The sequence below is a fragment of the Monomorium pharaonis genome, chromosome 4 (assembly GCF_013373865.1).
Source record: "Monomorium pharaonis isolate MP-MQ-018 chromosome 4, ASM1337386v2, whole genome shotgun sequence".
NCBI lineage: Eukaryota > Metazoa > Arthropoda > Insecta > Hymenoptera > Formicidae > Monomorium > Monomorium pharaonis.
In genome coordinates this window covers 30,770,943-30,794,938 of record NC_050470.1, presented here as the reverse complement: position 1 = coordinate 30,794,938, position 23,996 = coordinate 30,770,943, and the positions used below count along the sequence as shown (strand labels likewise).

Genomic DNA, 23,996 nt, shown 5'->3' with positions numbered 1-23,996 from the left:
TGAAAGACAGTTTGAAAAGTCTTGACGTTTTGCTCTCGTTGCTCGTACTTTTGATACACATTTCGAGGTTTTATTACAGTGAGGCAGAAAAAACCAAGTCGAGTTTTATTCGGTCGAAGGTCGCCCACACGTCAAATAATTCATCGGGCACTATCGATCCCACGCGCGATTCATAATACACCGGTCCGTTATTCCACGCACTCGTTAATCAGCGGCGACCTGTCTCTCGGATTAACGACTCGTCGTCGCGCGAATGACGCGCGACGGAAGGAGTTTCGTCCGCGCGCCACCGCCGGCCGAGTCGAATATTGTGTATCTTACTGAAGAAAGGCCATAATGGGCCTTAATGGAGCTGACTGTCAGCGCGAGGTTCCTTCTCGCGGAGCGGTGGCGGACGCTGGACACCGGTGGTGGACTGGACAATGGCCGCTTCGGTAGCCATGCCGCGCTACGTCTGTGTGCGCGCTTGTGTGCGTAAACGTTACTCGACAGAATTCCATATGTTTTTCCACACACCCGCCAGTCCCCGGCAAGTGTGTGGAAGGTGAATTAAGAATATTAATCCCGCGATAATATACGATATAATAACGCGGAATTAATAATAATCGCATGCATATAATATAACGACGAAATCGCGCTCGCCGATGGACGGACGGCACAATGTATCGTCGGAAATTACATTATGTGTGTCGCGCGTACATTCTCTTTCTCTCTTAATAGGTCTCGATAGAGATTAAATCGCGCCCGGGTGAGATGCAATTTTGTGCATCGGCTTCGCTCGGCGGCTACACGGCGGCCTCGTTAACAGGAAGCTTCGAGTGCACGCGCCTTTCACGTAACGCCTACGCGATTATTATACACGAGCCGAGAGGCAGCACGAAGCCATGATCGCGAGCGTTATGGCCGCCAGTTTCTATTTTACGAAACCTTTACACAGGATAGTGCGAGAAGAATACTTTCTTTATTACTGTATCGTATGTCAAAGCGAACTTGAAGAAGTCCTAATCAATATCGCATCGAAATCTGAAATTCAACTACGAGCTTTATCTCTGTCGCGATTTTATACAAATAAAATGTTTATCTTGATCGACAACTGATTGCGAATAATTATCAACAATTTATACGAAATAAAAAATAACGCATTATATACATATAGCCAGAATTAGTTCAAAATTGTTTATGCATAACAGAAATAGCTCAATATTGTTTAGACAACTATACGAGATGTTCAATTCGATATAATATAAAGAAAAAATATTTCTTATTAAAGCATAAAAAAATTGTTTTTAAGTTGTTTAGTTTTAAAGAACACGTAAATTCGTCAAAAATGCATTGTTTACGAGATATTTTATCACATCTTCCTTACATTTCAAACTGAACAGCTTGTATGAATAGCCTAAACAATGTTGAGCTAATACTTTTGGCATAAATTATTTTATTTGTTACAGAAAAAATACTTCTTCCTTCCTCTCTTAAAGCCAAAAATTTTAAAATGACAGCTATCTATAAAAAATTTGTTATTGTAGTCGTTCCGTTTACGATATCTCAAATCTTGCAGATTAAGTTATTAAACTTTCCCTAAATCTGATTCTTTACGCCTTTCACTGCCCCATTATTCTTTCCGTTACCTCGGTCGAAGTCAATTCTTCTCCATGTCCCTTCCGTTTTGGCTTCGACAATCTTTCAACCTTAATACCCGTAGCACGGGTGGTCGTCGCAGCTCATCACGTCCTGCAGCCTTTCTTCAGAAACTGTCTTTCATTCGGACATGGGCAATTTTTTTGCACAGCTAAATATGGAACTGTCAAAATTGTTGCCTGAAAAAGGTTTCGATGCGATAAGATTAGGCTATTGATTGTTGAATTCTAATACGCCGGATGCCGGATACGATGCAGCCGGAAACTATAGGATTATTATTTTCCAAGGAAAATTTCGAGGAAGAGAGAGGATATCGTTAAAGATGCTTTCTAATCTCGAGATCTGAGATGCTTTCCGTTAGCCTGTATTATAGCCTGTATTATAACCAATTAATCTCGATTAACGTAGACATGTAACATTTTTGTAATAACTGAAAAAGATTCTAATAACTGAAAAAAAGAAAATTATGTATATAATATAAAATTAATTACATCGATAAATCCTATTTTGGAAATTGGAAATATATCTTGCTTCAATTATAGTTTTTTCTTCTTCGCCCACCAAAAATTACTTTAAAGAATTTTTTACAAATTTTATTAAGAAAGAATCATTTTGATCTTTATTGTAATTTTAAATAATTTTGAAAAATAAATCCAAAAATATAACCTTCGTGTAATTATGTTTAATAATTGAGTGCGTTATCTCTTTCGGGATAACTTGATCTTAAAGTTTGTATTTTTTTGTTCAAAGTTCCAGGCACAATGCTACCTTTATATGACAAAACGCACGCGAGCACATTCACACTGAAATAAACGCGTGTGCACGTTGGAAAACGAGGTCTGGTGCGATCCCATAACCCGATATCCGAATACAGAACCGTCTGTCAGAGTCGAGAATCGTGGAAAGCTGCGAAGTATCGGATTAGAAGGAGGAGAGAGGGTATCGTAAAAGATGCTTTCTAATCCTGAGATCTCCCGGAGACGCTTTGCGTTAGCCTGTATCATCATCGTTCATATCATCCCCAATAATTTCATTTTCTACCTCAAGAATTTTGGAAAATAATGCAGTTTTTAATTAATAAAATTAAGTCAAATTCCTCGTAAAAATTATAAAAAATACATTGCTCCGCACATAATTTATGATTTTGTATGCAATGTTAAAAAAGATGTCAAGAATATGTTTTTACATTATATCTTTAATATACATTTTTCAGACATAATATTTTATTCTTTCTTATCGCAATAATACTGTGTTTAATAATTGAATGCGCTCTCTTTTTATAACTAATACAACAGTAATGCTCTGTAAAACAATATTCCATTTAGGCGACGCTTGAAACGTATTTAGACCGCTGAAAAATAAGCAAATCATTTATCACGAGTCCCTAAGTGACGAAACACGACCGCATTTACAAAATTTCACGACATCGATATTATTTACTTATTGTGACATTTGTCGAAGCAATCTTTTAGTTCGCCACAAGTTAAATCGACGTCATGAGGAGTGCAACAAAAGATGTGTTACTAGGACTGCGGGTGAAAGAACGATTCATTATCGATGCTCTTAAAGTGGAAAGTCCTTTCAATTCTCCACGAGGGTTCGGTCAGGTCGTGGTGTACCGATGTGGTGTGGCGACGACCTTTGTCTCTTTCCTTCGCGGCATCCGTTTCCGGTCCTTATCTTACGTTACACATACCACCAGGGCTTCTACTCGACCCATTGTTGGCCACATGTGCCGCGCCTGAAGAAGTTTGCTTACGTTGGCCCATCTAACACAATGAAGCTATGCGTCCAGACACGAGTGTAAACGAAGACGTCGAACCCGCAAAATCACCGTAGATAATTCTATCTAATCGTCAAACGATTCGACTGATCTTCGACAGTGCAGCATGGGGAAGCGGACAATATGACATAAGGTCTGTCGTTCTCAGTGTACTGAGAGAGATTAAGAAACGCGTCAGGATTTTAGGATTTCAAGCCGACAATTTTAGATTCGTCGCACTTGCAATTGCGCTACTTCACGAAGGCGCGCGACACGCGCGATCTTTGATTCAGGAGTCTATAAAAAAATTTCAACGACTAACTCGCTACATTCATCCGAGATTATTCCTTGAGACCTCGTTCTGCGCAAGGGAAAATTTATACGAGTTTCCGCCTGTTACGAACGCAAGCAAGGACGACCGTCGTTCGCTCCGTTGGCTCGGAATCGACGGGATCACGTCGAATCCCATAGAAATCTCGTTTCCGACGGCGGTGACAAGACGGTTGTAGCGCATCTCAGATGTTGCCATTTCTTTCTTTTTCCTGACTACCAAAAGAAAACTTCATTCATGAATATTCATTGTTTGTAAAATTTTTCCTGTGCTACGTTAATCTTAAGTAATACCCAAGAAAACTCTAATCTTCTTACCTTAAAGAAGAAACATGTTGGATTTAGCACGTTCGAAAGATCTAATAAACCAAGGTAAATTAAAGTAGGAATATCTTACAATTGGTATAAACAGAAAAAGTAAAAAAATTCTAGATACATGCGTTTCAATTATTTTCAAATATAACATTATATATAGATGTAAACTCTTTACGAGCTGTTCCTTTTCTTTTGCAAATTTCTGTAGTTATAATTTTAGTTCTTTTTGCGCTATAAGTTCGTTAACTTCTGAGAGATATGCTGTTAAGTATATAAAAACTTTCTCAAAAACCCATCTTAATAATGTGCGCGAAATATTCCGCATTCCTCGTCTTTGGATTATGAGGTTGCGTCTAGTTTTACTTATGGTGAAAAGATGGTGAAAAGTTGAGGAGGGACGGAAAGCGGAAAAGGAAGAGAAGAAAGCGAAGAGTAAAAGAGATAGAGAAAGAGAGAGAGAGAGAGCGCAACCGTTCTATGTTGACTTTGGCTCGCAGCCTCCAATTTCGGTGACGGCGGCGGCGTCGGAATGGATGGAAATATCGGCCGCTAAAATAAATCGACGACAAAGACCGGCGATCTAACGACACGCTCGCTCGCTGGAATGTTCGATCGACAAGCCCTTTCCCTGCTGAAGGTAACAATCCCGCTTGACAGATTGCGTTCGGAGTGCATTAAAAGCACTTTGATTGAAATTTATATTTCCGCGTCAGTCTCCCGCACATTTTCCATACGTGGTAAAATTTCAAATCATTTTCTCATTAGTTAGAGTCAAAGAAGATGTCCAGCTAAAAGATGCAATTGAGATAATTAATTTTCTTGTTTTCCAAGCTGTTTTAGAAAATTAAAAGAGCTATTTGCTGCTCAAATCAAAATTTAACTTGAAATACAAAAGACCAATAAAATAAAGTAAGAAAAAACAAATATATATATTATTCTAAAAACTATAGATACACTGAGAAAAAAATTTTGTTAATTTAACTAAATTTTCCAACTAAATTAAATTATGTCTATTCGAGTATTTATATATTCCAATTAACTATAATGAATTTCGGTGATGTTATCTCGATCAAAATTATCTGATCAAAATTCGCTGCATTATATTTTAAGTGTAGTCGCGTGTTCACCTCATTACTCCCATAACATTCGTGGCCGCCTTGAAACGTGGAGAAACAGATCAGCAGATTAAAAAAAAATCGCATGTGACTTGTCGCACCTAAAAATGGCGAATTTGTCGCGCGTGTTATTCTTTTTTTTTCCCCCGAATCAAAAATATTTTCCGTGCCAATAAATCCGCGCGCAATGACTACCGTTGGCAACATAAGCCGGTGCATTGAATCCGCGACGTAAATGTCACGTATATCCGGGGGACCGCGTGATAGCGCGACGGCGAGGAGGAGAGGAAAGACGAAGCGTCGTTCAGCGTTCCCCCGTTAGCAGCGAGCGTCCGCGGAAAAAAGGGACGTCGGAGGAGAGGAGAGACTCGCGAGACGTGGGAAAGCTGGCCGGACGAGGGACGAGCGAGATGCTCGTGACCATTCACCTGTCAACTGTCTTCCTCCGTGCCATGTCCCGTCATCGGTGATGCTGCTGTTGCTCTGCTCTGTTCTGCTGTTGCTGCTGCTGCTGCTGCTGCTGCTGGCTCTTCTTCTTTTTCCATCTCCTCCTCCTCATCCTCTGCTCTGTTCTCCTTCATGGTGGCACATCGGCAATGCCATCGACTGGCTCACGTAGTCGTTCCTACCAAAACATTCTCGACGATCCTCCATTTGACTCGCCATTCAGCACCGGTGAAACAGCTTAATATAATCCTATTTAAGAAGACGGTCATTGTGCGGCGGGTCTCGGGGGAAATCGGTGGAACGTGACCAAAATGATTTACTCGTTTATTAAGATTAGGATAGGTTCAGGTTTTTAGAATCACGTTTGATGCACGCGACAACACGAGCGATCAATGGCGACTTCGCAAGATCGCTCAGAGACTGATTGGCATTCCGTAATTTCCGATTAATCGATAATAAGATAATCCACACCTGGAAATCGCCCCTTTTTCACGCTGCGGTTAACTGGCCAAACATTTTGTGATCAACAAATTTACATGTAATTGTTATTTTTTTTTTTTTGAGGGAATACAGATATGTAATTAGAAATATAAACATTTACTTCGCATGTTTGTTATTTTAACCTAAAACAACATATAAAATTCCTCGCACTTCGCAACGTAGGGCAATGAGTTATGTTATCGAAAGAGCTTTTTATTGCAAGACTTGATTAAGAAATCGCGACTAAAAAAATCGCATGGTATCGCGGACTTGGGCTCAAGGAGCTGGTCCAGGTGTAGATTTCAAGTACGCATCCGCGATGGCTAGTGGCAAGGGCACAAGACGACGCGACATAGGTAGATAAGTTCTCGACCATGTGAGAGGCAAAGTGCTTGTGGTATGCCGCGTACGTGTCCAGTCTTTGAGGGTTCGTGTGCCGCGCGAGTGCGAGGGAGGGATGGTCCTGTCAACGACGGGGCCCGGATAACGTTCCTCTTCCCGTATTACGGAAGAAGAAGAAGAACGGCCCTTTTACGTGACACACCAGACACACCGACCCGGAGTGTCAACGACTTGACCGATGGATCCGAGACGTCGGAGTCTCTCTCTCGAGATCGTGCTCGGATCGCACGCCTGCATCGCGACGCACGCCTGGATCGCGTGATCGATCGAGAACCTTCGTGACGACGCGGACGCTTCTCCTTCGACTAGCCGGTGAATCGTGTGCGTTCATGTTAACCCTTTTGTGATCCGCGCTGAGGCAGAGTCACGTCGGTGAAGAGATATCGGGCATAAAATTAGAGCCATTCACTCCCTCTCGCATTGTGGACGCCAACTTTTATTGTCCGTTTGTTAAAGCCAGAGTTACATCATCTTTCAAACCCGGTGATGGAATTCGAGAGGCTTGGTGTATCTAACGATTTCAACGTGAATCCGTCGACCTTCACGCGCGAGATAGACTAAAGTGCGATGTAAAAAAAAAAAGGGAAAGAAAAAGAAAAGAAAAATGGTTCGATACAATAACCGAGGATCTCGCGGACGCGGTCCGGTCGCGTCCGGACGCCGATCGTTAACGTCCATCGCGAGACTCTCCGTTCTCCTCCACGCAGTAAGGTCGCATTGTTTACGGGTGACGGGCCCCGTGTCGCCCCTTCGAATGATATCGCATAAATAGCCGTGCGCGCGTGAGTCGTCTTCCACACGACGACGACGACGACGACGACGACGACGACGACGAAGACGACGACGAGACCAGTCATCGTCGTCTCTCTCTCCGCCGTCGGTCGCCGCGCGTCTTCCATTGTTGCGCCCTTCTCGATGCGCAGGAATCCCGCAGGATATGTCACTGCCTGTGACGCAGCAACCTGCGCGCAGAGCAGGTCGAAGTGGCGACGACGGCGGTGGCTGCGGCGGAACGCGGGGACGCGGGGATGCGTTTTTATTGTTGCCTTCGAAACCAAAATGACCACACGAATTTTTTTCTCTCAGTTCCATTGAGCTCTCCTCTCCTGGAGGGCCTGCCTCGAGGAAGCCCACTCTCGCTCGCATACTCGGTCTGCCTGGGGCCCCGTATCCTGAACCGGCTTTGCGCGGTTTCATTCATAATGCCGGCCACACCGGGCCCCGGGCCCTCGAGTGGACGACTCGAGCGCGCGAAGTGGACCGGATGGTATTTCACTCCTTGACAGCCGTCGCTCCTCCTCGTTCGCTCGTTCGAATTACGAGTATACCGAAGGCAGGCATTTTGCTTACTGTATAAATAGTCACCGCGCGATATATGGATGATCCGCGCGGGCAGAGGCGGGGGTAGAATCCCCCCGATAATGGCGCGGCCCGGTGTGTTGGTGTATTAACGGGTACGCTCCTCTCCTCTGTCGACGTGTCAAAGAAGTAGTATTAGATCGCGCGATTAATAATGAGAGTTAACGGTACTGAAATATCATGAAAATTACGTCTCGCGAAGATGGAAACTTTGCGATATTTGCGCTTCTTTGCCTCGCTCCCTAGTTGCTCCTATTTGCGATAAACAGATTACCCGCATACAATATAATGTTATCTGTAGACTTATCAGTGACTGTCATCAATTCGCTCCAGTCCGTTGAAGTAAAATACGACGAAACTTATGATTAAAACGTGATAGAGTTAATCTTTTGTCATAACTGTGCGTTACGTAATTTAATATGCTAAATCGTATTCAGTTTTGCGACGGAAAGATTAATGATCGGAGTAACAAAACGTCGTCGTAATTTTCACAAGTCTATTCCGTAAAATCATTTATCTTCCCCCGCTTCGATTCGAGCAAGGATACTAACTGAATATTATGTTACAACGATAAAAAGTCATTATCGTGCTGCCGAAAGAGACACTGCTCGCTCCTCCTTCTCTCTTAAAAAAAGTAAATATTTTTTTAACTTACTTAATCCATTACATAACGGGGTTACATTTTAAGTGATTATTTCTCTCGAGATATTTTATCTCTTTGGGAGACAGGAAACAGAAGCTATGTTTATAAGAATAGTTGGGATTTATCATTGATAAGGTAGATAAAATTCTATTCTCAAAAGATATATCACGGAAAGAAAGAACAGTTGGCCAACTCCAGCAACTTCTGAAGTAGCCAGGCTGTCTATGCAGGCAAGAACAGGAATTTCGATGGAATTTCACCTTACCCCGTTAAATATTTGCCTTTTCGCGAGGCACTCAAGGCGCTTTGACGCTTCACCGCGGCCTGGGAATGCTGGCCGTGATTTTTAACTTATTGTTAGTGTTAACTTTACGTGGGTGACTTGAAGAGCGCCTCGATGATTTTCATTCGCGGCTTTCAGGGGCGGTCGATACGCGTCCAATCTTTTCTTACGGTCCTCGAGATTTATTATTCATACACGTTTATGCGATGGCTATGCGACCACCGATTGGCGCATTGAACGGTTCACAGGTAGATTTTCCGAGACTTTCACGAATTGCGCACCACCGAAGAGTCAATTGTAAACAGCTTGCTAAATGTATTTGCAATACAATTTCGTCCTTATGTCTTATATGAGGAAGCGAGGCTCCTACGAGATCTGCTTAAACCTCCGTGAAAAATTAACGACAAACACGTTGGAAGATTTTCGCGATTCGAGTTGTCGAAGGACTCTTAACTGAGCAGGAGGATCGAAATTGCTGAGGAAAATCCCGATGGCCTCGCCATCGCCGCGTGTCTCTAACCCAATTTCTCGAACATCCCTCGTCGTTAAAATTCGTTACCGGCCGCATTTATTTTTATTCCCGTTTCCCGAGGTAACTAGCAGACGGCTTGGCACCACGGCGGTGCCATCATCGAGCGGCGCGACCGAGTATTATTCTTCCGGTCGACTCATCGATCGCCGGTCCATTTTATGTGCTGATTTATCGCCTGTTTGCTCTCGTCCGGAACTGCAGAGATGCGGCGAACGACCGATTTACGATTCGATGACCGGCACGGGAGACATGGCGCAGGAAGCGAACAAGATCCGAGAAATCTATGTAAGCCTGCATCACCGATAAATAAATATTATCACTTTTAAAATGATTAACAGACAATGGAATTTAATATACATAGAAATAAAAGCGGCGAACATCGAGTAAATGGCTCGCGAGAATCAATAATATATGCTGTTTAATTCTTGTTTCTTCAAAAAATATTATTTTAGAGTTATTTGTTGAAAAGCCTTACAGCATTTTACTTGTCAACGTCAAGTGTGAAATAGTAGTTTTGAAGGAGTGTAAATTCCCCGCGCGGGAAACATCTCAATAATATTTCATTAATCTAAAATAGTATACTTATCTCTCGACACGAGTCGCTTTCAAATATCGTCCGGATATGTCGTCGACTTTCTATCCTGTATACGACAAAGTTGTGTTTGCGAGGACTGGTAGGGTTAATTGGTCCACACGGTTTGCCCTCGGACTTAGCGGTAGGTCTTATTATACCCGAACTTTTCGAGTAGAACGGAGAAAGAGAATGCGTCGGGTGGTTTTGCTATCAAACGGCTGAACGCCTCCGAAGACGAATGTTCCGCGCCACCCTCGCTCGAGTTTTCATCTCTCTTTCACCGTTCCCGTCCTTTCTCCCCTCCGTCGAGCACGCATCCTCTTCCTCCCTCCGTTTCCTCCCCTGACGAGTCCTCCCGTAAAGACACGCCAGCTTTCATGCCCCATTACCGCCGCTTTGAAACAGGCCACCGCGGACCAATGAGCTTTTTTATTGCTCTATTATTGGCAGCGTGGTTCGCCGACTCCGTTCCGACAGCGGGTCTTCTCGCAAAAGTTGCCACGGCGCGATTCTACAAAAAGCTGCCGACCGTGCATGCTCTTTTAGCGTTTTGCCGCCGCTACGAGACGTACAGCGGGCCGACAAGCAAGTAGCTCCCTCCACGAGAAGTTATCTCTTAATTTGGATGAGTCCTCCCTTCTCTCAAGGGTCTCGTTAACATTCGATCTTTGAGCAATATTGGCCGCGATCGGAACAATTCAAGCTCAAGTACAATTAAAAGAGGGATGTGGTTATCGCTAATTACTTTGATATTGCTGTTGCTTGTCATTTTGATAAAATATTTATTATTATTAATATATTTTTCCCTTTTAGAAACTTAAAAAAAAGGATTAACCAACAGTGTCTATAAATAACTAAAATGGTATTTGGAATAATCTTACAGTTACGAAAACCGTGATATCAATCGCAATCTTCAGAGGCTCACGGTTGTCGGATTACGAACGTCTGACGCTTTATTTATTGACCCGCCAACTAACTCTTTTCCATAGGAGAGAGATCCACGATTAGATCGACAGAGCGATTCAAGTCGGTTCTCTTAATCTCCAATCTGGCGCACGAGTGGTTTGTTAATTGACAATAAACATAATAACAAAATGTAAGAGTGCGAAGAATCAGATTAAATCAGAAAAATGTAAGGTAAGAAAGAACTTCCCGTCCACGTATTCAAATATTTAGCACGACAAATTATTAGTCGAAGAACCATTAACAAAATTTTATAAACCAAAGATTACGTTCGGCGCCACTTCGGCTTTGAACAATAGAAAGTGGTCAAATATATTGCAAAGATTGTGATACAGACAAGTCTAAAGCTATAGCTTACCTAATCTTCCGCTACGTATGGCTGACATATTCGCGTGACGTATCTGTCATAAATGCTGCTCCTAATATACTGCAACGTCCATCACGGCGACGGGTTAAGTCAACATGGGCTACTGTCATCATTAGCAGGACATTATTGTACCTAGATCAGAAAATGCTTCTACAACCTTTTGAATGCTTCTCATGTATAATAACCGACAGCTTAATTACCACGCGAGGTATATGTCAGTTTTTATATATGTATATATTGCGACTATTAGCTTTTTAATCATTACAACTTATCGACATTTTAAACAATTTTAAGATGGAATATAAACTAATAGTTTCTGAAAATAAATTGCTTGTAAAAGATATTAATATTTCGTTCGAGAGAGGAAAGCTCACGCTGACATTGAGTAAAAAATGAAAAGGTTCTTCTTGGACACTCGAGAAAACACTTGTTTCAAATCAAAGATTTCCATGCTTTTCATTGAACGATATTATTTCGCGTGAGGGATAAAAGGGAAGGGCGTTATAAAGGAAACGAAGGTTTTTATATCGCATCGAAGCCTTCCTACGCTTCTTCCTTCGGGCGCTCAAAGTGTACACGTTGGACAAGAGAGAGGGAGCACTTTTTATTCCATCTCCACGTCCTACGCGTATATTTAACTTAGCATTCCTACTTCAACACCTCCTGCGCATTATTCGCAGTCGAGGGTGTCTGGCACCTCGCTGGCTCCTTCTTTCCGTAAGATACATTGCGATTTTAACGTTGCATGCGCGCGTTGAGTTTTCGTCTACTTTCATGCAAAAAGACCCCACATCTTCCTCGCTATTCGCTACGTTACACCTCGATATAATTTAACGTTAAATGTCGCACGCGCCCGATATCACGGCGCGAGAACTCGCCGCCGGCTCGCAAAGTGTCAAAGATTCCACGCGCCGCAGATATACTCTGTTCTGTGTTACGTACTGAGAATATTCTGTCAATCGTCGGCGGAGCTCGTTAGCGGCATCCGTCACAGCCGCGGACACGTCTCGGCGCCTTGGCTTCTCGAAATAATCGCGCGGACGCGAACAGAATATAGACCTCGTCTTTTCTTCGCTCTCGCCGCCGCGCTACGTATAGCGTTCTTCCGCGTGATCTATCGCCGCTCTGTTAAATCTCGAATTTTTTTTTACAGTAATTGACTTATCGTTCATAATTTCACGAGATGTTCCGGGCAAATAATTTTTCGCTCTATCTGGTTTTCATCTTCAATTCGATAATATCTAAACGGTCGAAATATTTTAAACGCGTTTCTAATTAGAAGTATTAATTTTTTTTTTGGGTGGGGGGAGAGAGAAAATTACCTTCGAGTGATGCAGTTTTTACAAATAAAAAAAGACTTTAGGGTCTCGATGTTAATTTACAATCGAGATCTTTAAGAGGTAATTTTAAGCAAAAATAAAATACCTAGTCGTGTGTATGTACAAGTAGGTATAATAAAAGTTTATTATTAGTCGCAATTATTGTTATTTGCAGTCGCGCGATTTCACGCGATGCATTTATAACACGCTTGGACACATATACGACGTATATGATGTATACACATACGTATTTTACATTTAACTTGGACAATATCGTAGCCGGCATTAGATGCAGGGCTTTATGTAACGCGTTGCACAATGGACTATCGTTCGAGCAAACAGGAAAACAATTCGTGATGCAATTCAACGAATTCTGAAGGGTGTTGCAACTCCACTTCCGTGCGTGGATCTGCGTGCGATGCGGCGACGAACGGCGAGGAAGTAGACTCGCGAGGAGCGCGAGTCACTCCGGATAAAACGAGCGAGTAAATAAGTAAGATCTTCCCAGGGAGAGGGAGGGTAGAAGAGAAAGAGGGGAAATGGCGCGATCGCGGTAGTTCGTTCGTTCGTTCGTCCGTGCAGGTGGTTTTGCGGGAGGACACGGACGAACCGGGGCGGCCGACGTTGTTTTCAGAACAAACCGGCGAGCTTATACTCATAACAGGAAAAATATTAAATCACCGTCCGCCGTCGGCCCCCTCGAAGCTCTCGTCACCCCTTCCGCGGCAACGATCGGGCGATCCTTAATCTCGCTAACTCCTTTCCGCCGTTTTTCGAACGATCGCGCGCGATTACGCGACGATTAATTATGCAGATTATTATGTGAGTTATTGAAATAACCGGGACTGTGGGAGAATATCGCTCTCTCGCACATCGCCCGTCCACCGGCTACCATAGGTAATCCTATTTCTCATACCGCGAGAGCGGAAAAGCAGGATTCCGTCCGATTTATTAATAACAGTAAAATCGCCACGGTGGCTGTAATTAACTTTTTTTGTCCCTCTCGCCTTTCGATAAAGGGAGAGCGTGTCGTGAAAGAGCACGCGCGATCCGCGAGCGCACCCACGAACGATAGGAATAAGAGGTGACTCATTCTCGCGCTCTTTAAACCGTAATTGCACCCTACCACTATCCGCAGACTACACTACGTGCTATTATTAATACTTAATCCGTTGTACACCGGGACACACGCGTGTACATCACCTCGCGGAGTTTGTTGGACGCCTGCCACTTTTAAACGAATAATGATTTATGATGAAACACAAGCTCTCCACACGCGAGCATAATGATTTACCTTCCTTCCCACAATGTAATCTCTCGTTCTCAAACATCGTTTTCGTCGCGCTTTCGAGAATTAATCTTCCCTGCCATATAAATTTCCCGTTGAAATCCCCATCGGGGGGAGAGGGGAGGGAGGGAGACGCGAGGAAAAAGCACCGTGGAAAGCGCGGTTTTTCTTCCCTCTTTTTTTTTAATATCACGACGAAAGCTTCGAAAACACCAGTTCAATGTCCAAAACAAGAAAATTGCTCTCTATTTCGAGCTCACGGCAAGTAGTAAACAATTTCGCGGATGCCGCTCGTTCTCTTTCTATTTTTTTTTTTTTCGCTGTCTCGTTCTCCCTCTACGTCTGCTCGTTGCTCCATTCACAGGCGAACGTATACAATATGTGCATCGGGCGGACCCCAAATAGCATTAAGTCATTGCTGCTGCCCGGCCGTGCGCGCTCTATCTCCTGCTGTCGCGGGGCGATCGCATTGTGCAGGGCGCACCTTAAGGGATCCCCATTCTCGCAGGCCGAGAACCGAGAAATCCGACGAGCCACAATGCTGATCATTGTTTCTCAATTCGATTCGGGGGCACCAAGCGAGAGAGAGAGAGAGAGAGAGAGAGAGAGAGAGAGAGAGAGAGAGAGAGAGAGAGAGAGAGAGAGAGAGAGAGAGAGAGAGAGAGAGAGAGAGAAAGAGAGAGAGAGATAAAGAGGGTGCGCGCCCCCGTAACGTCGCACGCTGCCTTTCACCCGTCGGACAAAGTTCCGTTGTCACACGTCTCATCGCCATCGTTTTCTGCTTTCCCTTTTTTTTTTAAACCGCCCCACGAAGATTTTAAGCACATGCGTACATTTCCATTCCATGATGAATTTATTTAAATTCTTCGCGAATTCTTCACAAAATTTCCTGCCATAGAGAAAAATAAAAAATCCGACAAAGATGTGAAAACTTGTAATATAAAAGATGCAGTAAAACATGGAATCAAGTGAGATTAGATTCGACTCGGACTTGCATCTCAATTCGGAAATTTCAAATTTAAGAGAGTTCTTAATATCACACATTGATAATTTTACAAATCATATTTAAAGTCGACTTTATAATTAATATTATTTTTCTGATATACATACGTAAAAATCGTTTCTTACGTTATGTTTCAACGATTCAATTTGACTCGACTTTTAAAAAACTTTGATTCGCACATCTCGATCCAATATTATGATATTTATGATTTAATACACAAGTCTGTACCCGCCTTTAGATACAAGCGTGTTTCACTCGGTTGGCAACTCACCGCGGCCAATAAAGACGAGCTTAGAGATCTACGAAAATGATCAACGGGCCCCTCGAGGCCCCGAGGGCCGACGGGGGAAAGCGTGTGTTCGCGGATGCGTTCACGGATTTCACGGTAAATCGAACGCTGTTAACGGCGGATAGATTGTTGTTACGCAACGCTATTGTGCACGAATGCCTCCTGCGGTGTCACGGTAGAACGCCGGTCGACGTGCGGTATCTTGGCAAATGGAATTACAACGGGGGTTCTATAATGACACAATCGACCCGCCTTTGATGCGGTTTAGCTAAAGAGGAAGAGGAGGAGGATGTTGGTGTGTGCTTGGTGCACGGAACCGCGAACACCCCGTATTCCGCCTATTAGGGGGATGCGAGGCAAAACAGATAAGTTGCACCTACGCGAGAAAACGCGTGATGCGTTTCTGTATCCTTTAAGGATATCTCTTACGCGAAGGTTTTCACGACACGTATTGATGATCTCGTTCCGCTATTATTTGTAACGCAGCTATATAGGCTTATATAGATATATTCTCAGCGTACCCTGCAGATTATAGATTACACCGAGCGGGAGCGTAAATCTTAAATTAGACCTGAAAGTGTTTCCTATTTCTCGAGTCCGTTTCGGAAATATTGTAAAACCTCCACGCGGTTCTTCGCTTCCGATGACGTAATTAGAAATTACATTTCACCCATTACATGTCGTTCTTTTGGAAATGTCTTTCGCAGCGACGAGATCGCCGTAATTTCCACGTTCGAGGAAACTCGTCGAAGAATAACGACACCTTGTTAACGACGACGCCAGGAACACGTCGAGCGAAGAGGACAGGGAGCAGTCTCGTGGCGGCGCGCCGTCCGGAGGTTCCGAGAAGCGGCGGGCTTCCCTCGTTTCGAAGACGCTTAACAGCGTCAGGGAAGCCGGGTGTCGGAATTCCCCGGGACGCACGTACGCGTAAACAACACGTCGACCGACACGGTGTTGGGCGACGCGCATGCACGCAACGGCCGAGGGGGGTTGATTGAAGCACCCTAAAATTAGCCCCGCGGGAGCGGGACACCGCGTGCACGCGGCCTGCCCGGGGCCCGTCCGCACCCACCCGCGTTGGGAAGCGTGAAAAAATGCTTACATTATCATCCGTAATTTTCGTAAACACCCGACCGACCTCGCGGACCTGCAACGCGCGAAGCATGTCGCTCCGTCGCCGCTCGTTGCGGGTGGCCCTCGAGTAATCGACACTCTCTCTCTCCCGGCTCTCGCTTCCGTCGCTGCGCGACTCCCGGGACCGTCGGAACGACCGAACCTCTCTGAATTAGCCTACCGCACACAGAAGAAGAAATTAGTATTGATTCAACCAATATCATTGCCTCATATGTAGCCAACGGTACGAAATCTTCTTTGGAAAGTTTGATAATCTTAAACTTCAGCAATATACATATTTGTATTTTCATTTTAATGTTGTAATAATCACACAAAAAGCGCAATACGGATGGTTTTAATAATATTGAAAGATTCTAATTCTTTGTTTGGAGATGGTGTTATATTTTATCTAATTTTTTTCTCTGAGTTCAATGAAAATTATTAAATAATGAAAAAGTTTACGAAATTCTTTATAAGAGCGAGTTCTTTCAAGAACATTAATAATACTTGAAAGAAGATTTTGTTTTCTTGCTTATGTATGAGATAATGACTGTATAGATTTGAGATTAATTCTTTTTCCGTGCAGGCAATTCCAAAGATGGATTTTATGGCTGGGGAAACTCGACACTCTGTTACGATTCGGAAGAATTTGACCAGTTCGAGGAAAGGTCGTTAACGTGACGTCGTATTCTCCAGTGATATTTTAATTGTGCCGTTTGCTTTCGCTCTACGAGCGAAGAATTAGAAGCGAATAACCACTTTCGTGGAAATTATGGACCTGTCCATTCTTCTCTGTTTTTTTAACGCATTAATGAGAAATTAAATTAAATCGACTGGGATAAAAATTAAAACAATACATTTTGAATTACGTACATTATAATAGTTATTAATATTAACTACATTCACTAATATAATTCGATAACAGTAAACTCAATTTTTTTCAACAAGTGCATGGATAATTCTGTGACGTACGACTCACACATTTATGTGACAACTTTCTTCCAATTATTTATTCAGTTTTCGTTCAGTTTCGCTCCAACGCGACCGTTTGACACATCTGTCAGGATTTAAACTGAAATTTCTGAATATCTGAAAACACGTGAATCGCACGAGCATCAAGCGCGGCGCGTTAATATCACGTCGCCGCGATATAAAGTAACCACGAACGCGTTATAATTCGGAGGGGCGAGGTTAATTAATTGCCTATTTCAAATTCGAATTACGTGTCGCCTGTACCGCGGGATAGCCGCGAGCGCGGTATATATCGCCGTCTCTCGTTATAGCGTGGAATGAACTGCATCCCACTGCAACGCACATCTACCCTCCCATCGCCGGTAGATGTGTCAATTAAATACGAAATTAGCGGGTAAAACGGCCTCGATAGTTGGCCCATAAACAAGATCCGCCTCGCGCGCCCCATTTAGCGTTTAATGTCATAATGACGTTTGCATTTTCGAGCGCTCGGACTCGTCGGCCAATGTTTACTTTATTTCGCATTAAAGCACGATTAAGCAGTCGCCCGTCGCGGTCCGCGGCTCGCGTATAACGTAAATGCATATTCGTAATATGCATATTCGTAATATTAATTCGATAACCTCGTCCTCGCGCCGCGCCACGCCGCCGCGACGGCGCGCGGCGCCGTCGTCTCGCATTCGACAAAAACCCTTCAACGAAAACACGTTACCGCGCGACGCGCGCGCATTTCCTATTTTTCTTTCCATACTCTCGATTATATTTCTACAGAGCTCCCGTCACAGCGAGATATCTCGTTACGTTTTTTCCCGGCTGTTTCGACGTTACGTCGAACGCGACACACACGAGCACACACGCACGCACGTACGTTGTACAGATATGGAAACTCGCGATTACGTGACCGAGTGAAGAACTTGCGCGCGACAACGTACAGAAAAATAAATTAGTAGGGCAAACAGAACCGTTGTTTTTATCCCCCGCCCCCCCGGGGGTGCACATTCGGCTCTACGAAAGGAGTCAACACGGAGAGGATGTAACCGTCAAAACAATCGCGATCGAGTATCGTATCGACGATAAACGGTGATTGAGATGGACTCGGATAACGTTGCAAATAATAGAAGCAACATTTTTGTACAACACAGCGATGGTCTTGTATTATCGATAATACGGAGACAATTTGATTATGTAAAATGTAAAATTACGCACTGAAAGGAGTAAAGAAAAAAGGAAGGGAGAAAAAAACTAGCAAACTCGCTTCAGTCGATACAGCCGAACGTTTCTCAATTATTGGATCGCATTCGTAAAACGGCGGCGCAGCTATTAAATAACAATAAAAGCTGATTGGAGTACACACATGTACATATTCACCTAACCCATTCGATTGAATTGCTACAAATCGTCAACTCAACGATCGCCTGTGCCGATTGATCGCGGCTACATACAACTGTTGGCTTCACATCGATATTACAGTTATTGCAAAGTCGAAATAAAGTTATATTACGTGCGAAATAATGGTTCTTTTTTTTTTGCAGGAATAATAAAACTGTTATTCGCAGCTGTTTACTGGAGCTTCAATTCAGCTCCGATTCGCGATGATACTCGATGCTATCTCTCGTCACTTCGCTCCACCACGCTTCATCCTCTGGACGGTGAACTCACCCTCCTTCTCCCCACTACCCCCGCGTGTAACACACGACGCTCTCGCGGATTCTATCAATTTTTGTCTCGAGAGACCGCGCGCGTTGGTTGTTCGATTTTTCCTGTGTACCGTCGCGCGAACCAATTTCCATTGGTCCGTGGCTCTCCAGGGCTTGTCTCTGTCACCCCCCAATCCGTTTTCTTCTTCTCTCTCTCTCTCTCTGTCTCTCTCTCTATCTCCCTCTCTCTCCCTTCTTTCCTATCTCGGTTTTCCGTTCTCTCGCTCTCCCATCATCGCTGATTTCTGCGAAAGGGATGGGAAAGCGGAGTGAAAAGGACGCGGATCGCCGCTGCACGTACCATACATACGCGGGGGTGTATCGTGGTTAGGTCACGGCCCTCTCTCTCTCCCTCTCTGATCCCTCTTTCCCTCTGTCTTTGTCTCTCTCTTTCCATCAGCGCAAGCGAGTCCGCGTTTCGCGTTTCGCCGCGGGTCCCTGGGAAACGGCGCACCTGTGATCCTTCCGCTAAAACGGGCAGACGACGGCGGAGCAGCACAGTTTCGCCTCCCGCCGTTGCCCTTCACCCTTCACCGTTCGTTCGCCGCCAGCAGCCATGCGGGCTTCTTCGTCTCACCGCGTCTCTTTCCCTCCAACATTTACCGCACTATCTTCCCCTACTCTACTGGTATTAATTAATTACGATATAACGGGCTACATCTGTCAAATTCCGAATTACGAGCTGATAGGATGAACTAGCGACTATGTCCAAAGTTTATTCTTATATCCCACAATATCTGCTGTATTCTCTATACTAACTGTTGGTATCTTCTATGTCCGTAATATTCTTTCAAGGCAATCGAGGGATCCGCTGACGGGCTTTCCCACATAACGTGGCTTCGGTTTACGATCTCGCGCAAGAAGAGGAGCAGGAAGAAAAAGACGCAGCGGTTCCACGCGAGCGCGTAAGACAAAGAGAGGGAAGGCAGGCAGGCAGGCACGCACGCACGCACGCACGCACACGCCACCCTGCGTTAGTTTCGTAGAGCAAAATGTTTGTTTAAGTAAGCCCGGAGCCAAACTCTTTTTACTTGTCTTTTCTTCGCTCGAAATTGATGATTGCGCGCACCGCTAATATGGCCACAACGGTTACGCGCAACAGAGGGCAAGAAAAGAGAGAAAAAAAGGGAGGAAGAAGAGGATGCGATGACGCGCAGAGAGAGGTTTTGCAATCCGAAAATAATCACCGAAAGAGAAGGAGAGAGCGAGAGAGAAATCGCCGAGAATTGAATTTGTAAATTTAACTTGAATTAAAAAATTTCGTATCGTATCTTGAAAATTCTTCGACCGTATTTCTTTTATCAAATATGATTAAACAATTACTCTAACAAAACTGCAAACAAGATTGTTACCTCTAAAATCTTTTTGTTTTGTTAACTCTCCAAATGAAATATATGTAGTAAATAATTCAATCACAATTGTCAGTGATATAATATTTCAATGCTATTTATAATTTATACTATTTGCATATACATGTACAATAGCTAAATATTACACATACGTATATATATTTTTTCTTCTATTCTATTAACTGAATAAAAAAGTTATTTGCGTGGTTTTATACAAAACTGATATTTCACAATTTAATTTATACGTTACGAAAAGATTTAAAAAATACGTATCACGAATGCTGTTTTGATATTTTCTCTGTCTCGTCATATAACGCCGAAATATTCAAAGCAATTTTTCCGTGAGTGTTTACAGTGCACATGTGTGGGAAGCCGACGCTTCAACTTTCTGAAAAACGCTTTTCTAACCGTGATTGTGTCCTTTTCATTGCCACCATATGTTTAGGCATTTCAATCCTTTGACGTCTAACATTCAGTTCGCCGCCTCCTTTTACCAATTTTAAAAGAACGAAAATGCGAGCTACTCATTATGCTCCATTATGATATTTTCAACACTGTAACATTTTTTAAAAATATCTTTTACATAATTTCTCGTTAGATGTGAAATGCGTTATTGCTGATCTCTTAAATAATATCTATTTTTGCTTCTCTTTTCAAACGTTATGTTTAACTACTTACATAATCAATATCTTATCAAGTTAAAAAAAAAGTTAAATTTCAGTCAACGTCGAACTATTCGTTTTCGAGCGGAAGGTTACATCGCGCGAACAACCTCAGGATGGATACCGTGAAATGTTTGCCGTAGAGATAAAGGACAAGAGGGGTTGCTGCATTGACTTTCTCACCCTCGAATCGCAGTTCTTAGCGTGGGTGGATGAATTTGTGTTTGCTTGGATTATTGGAAAACCAATAATGGCACGGGCATTTAGGCATAGTTCAAATAGTTCTTTACACCCTTCTCTCTCTCTCTCTCTCTCTCTCTCTCTCTCTCTTTCTCTCTCATTGACACTAACTTGTCCTGATGTACAAATGTGAGTACACATGTGCAATAAATATATTTATATATTTACTTACATCAATTGAATGCTACAAATAGAGATAAACAGCTATATAATTATATGTATAATACAAAATAATTAATCATACAAACTGAAAAGTATCTCAAAAGACGCAAGGAAAGATTGATTAATGCTCGCCAAAGTTACAAGGCAAATCAATAATTCACAAAAGTAATGATGATTGATATATTTACAAGGAAAGAACAATTTCGAATTATCTAGAAATTTAGCTAAACACAGAAAATAATTATTGAGAACTACGAAAATAATTATGAAGGATGTTCAAACATGATGAGCAGTGCTGCAGAAACCATTTGACATTTTAACAACTTGAGCATCCTATATAGTTATTTTAAAGGTTTATTTTAATTATTTTCACATCTGTACCTGACTACAATTTTAAATATTTAAATATAAGAAAGTCATTCTTTCCATGTAAAAGTTGAACAAAACCATTGACGCCGTATCGCCACTATATAATTAACATAATAAATTGTACAATATTCAATTAAATTATTTAACTGAATACATATATATATATATATATATATATATATATATATATATATACACACACATAAATATATGTGAGCGAAAAGAAAGCTTTGTGCATCTTTATTCGTTCAACTAATTGCAAACTATATTAACGCGATAACAGTTCCCACGAGATTGCATAATCGAACGAGTGCTAACGTCAGGTTCGCGCGATGAGCAACCATAGGTTCATTTAAAATTACATTTTACAGACTCGACTAGGGTGGTGTCTTTCGCCCCGGGCTGGACTTAGTCCCATCTGCCTCGTCTGAACACGTGCCTCGGACAAAGCAGACGGATTTTGGAACAAGGTTTCGACCGAGACCCCCAAAATCCGTTCGTCAAAACTATATGCACTCACTGCCTGACGTACCGTCATCGTCGAAATCCCACAACCCTCTCAAGGTCAATTTCCGTTAGCTCTTTTACTTAAAAATCGCCTCGTACGGCAAATACTTTCGCTTGCCAAATGCGCACGGTTCTTTTTTTCTTCGTGTTTCTATTATACGTTTTACATTTTACGAGCGATTTTGACAATGAGAAATTCTTTCAACCCATAAGGTTTCAAGTTCCCGTACTTTTACTTTGAAATATGATAACTTAAAAATTCGATTGTGACACTTCAAGGCCTAATTTTTTTTCTAACAAAAGATTTTGACTTGAGTTTATTGACAAAAGTTTACCTAAAGTTTTCAGGCTCTCTGTTTTGATGGAGTTTTCGGCCATTCATTGTCGTAACGATTCTTTCATTGTCTTGCGGTTTTACAAAGAAATTGAAAAAACGAGCGTGACTAATCGGTCCAAAAATGTCAAACACATCTTTCTTATTCAAGACGTGTTCCCGACCGTTATGTCAATAGTCACATTGTCACATTGCGGTTGCACAAATGACATGGGAATTTCGGTGCAATGTGCTACCTCTCGATATCCAGTCGGTCATAATAATGCGCCGTCAACGAAAGAGGATAACTTTCGAATCATTACTAAAATTAATCGTCGCTCAATACGAATCGGGAACACGCGGGTGCGTCGGACAAGCGAGCGAGCGAGCGAGCGGGCGGATGCGTGTGCGATTCGCGTCGTAAATTCCGCGGCGCGGAAAAGACGAAATGCCAATTTAGCTGGGTGCCGCTGGTGCGCGGCATAAACGTTTCCGCTCTCGTGTTACGAGACGCGACATTAATCTATCGAGGATTCTACGAAATTCAGCTCTATCATTTTCATCGCTCCAACAATTTCGCTCGGACTTTACGCGGAAACGTCTGGGCCGCTCGTTCATCACGAAGAACTGTAAACACGGGATTAATGCGAAGAATTAATTATGTAGAATTACCCGTCGGAAAATATATAGCGATATGCAGGCGAAACGTTATTTTTAACAAGATATTAACGGGAAAAATCTTGCAAGAAGGAACACTGTGGGAGTTCAACGAAGGAAAGTGTCGGCTTTGCGGATGTTACGCCAGCGAATTTCATTTTGAACTTTTCGATAATTTTTTTGTTCCTAATATCGATACGTCACACGTGCATACTCATAACCATCCGTATTGATATGAGTATCTTATAGATGTTCAAGAGATAATTAAGATTATATAGAGAGAAGAATGCGTAAAGGAAAATTTAGGGAGGCAAAAAAGATTAAAATAGAAGAATAAATGTATTAGAAATTGTAAACCAATCCCTTTCTTGGCTATTGTAATGCAGAATAAAGATTATTATAACCATCTGTGTTTAGTCAATTATACACGACTCTAATTTTCCTATATTTTTTAATTATAATACCCTCTGTTTTCTAAAACGCGCAACTACAAATTATTAAATAATAAGTATAAATATAAATATAAAACAATAAACGCGGACGACACGCTCTTGAGCAAAATTGCAACGATGGACAGTCGGCCACCGCGATGCAACAATTAAACATCGGATTATTTTCACGTCTACTTAGTTTATTTTCACAGCGCCGGTTATCAATATTTCCACCGGTAGTGTTTCGCCGATAAGTACAAATGTAAAAACATATTTCGCGTCCAAACACGAAACACGTCGCATGTGCGGCAAGCAATAAACATTCGGCGCGTTTTCATTGATAATACTTTTGTAAATGCACAACCGTGCACACACAACAATAGAATGCGGTGTGATGCGCGTGGTGCGAGTG

The 23,996-nt window shown here is 42.7% G+C and overlaps 1 non-coding gene across 5 annotated transcripts in view; it reads right to left on the bottom strand.

Moving 5' to 3' along the window:
- The window catches only part of LOC105838910, a 71,633-nt gene that overhangs the window by 16,415 nt on the left and 31,222 nt on the right, over positions 1-23,996 (bottom strand). For 4 of the 5 annotated variants that reach the window (XR_004963058.1, XR_004963056.1, XR_004963057.1 and 1 more), the window contains one exon: positions 11,202-11,342. The exons of the other annotated variant lie outside the window; for it this stretch is intronic. This is a non-coding gene — a transcript (uncharacterized LOC105838910). The remainder of the gene's footprint in view (positions 1-11,201; positions 11,343-23,996) is intronic. 5 annotated transcript variants of the gene reach the window in all.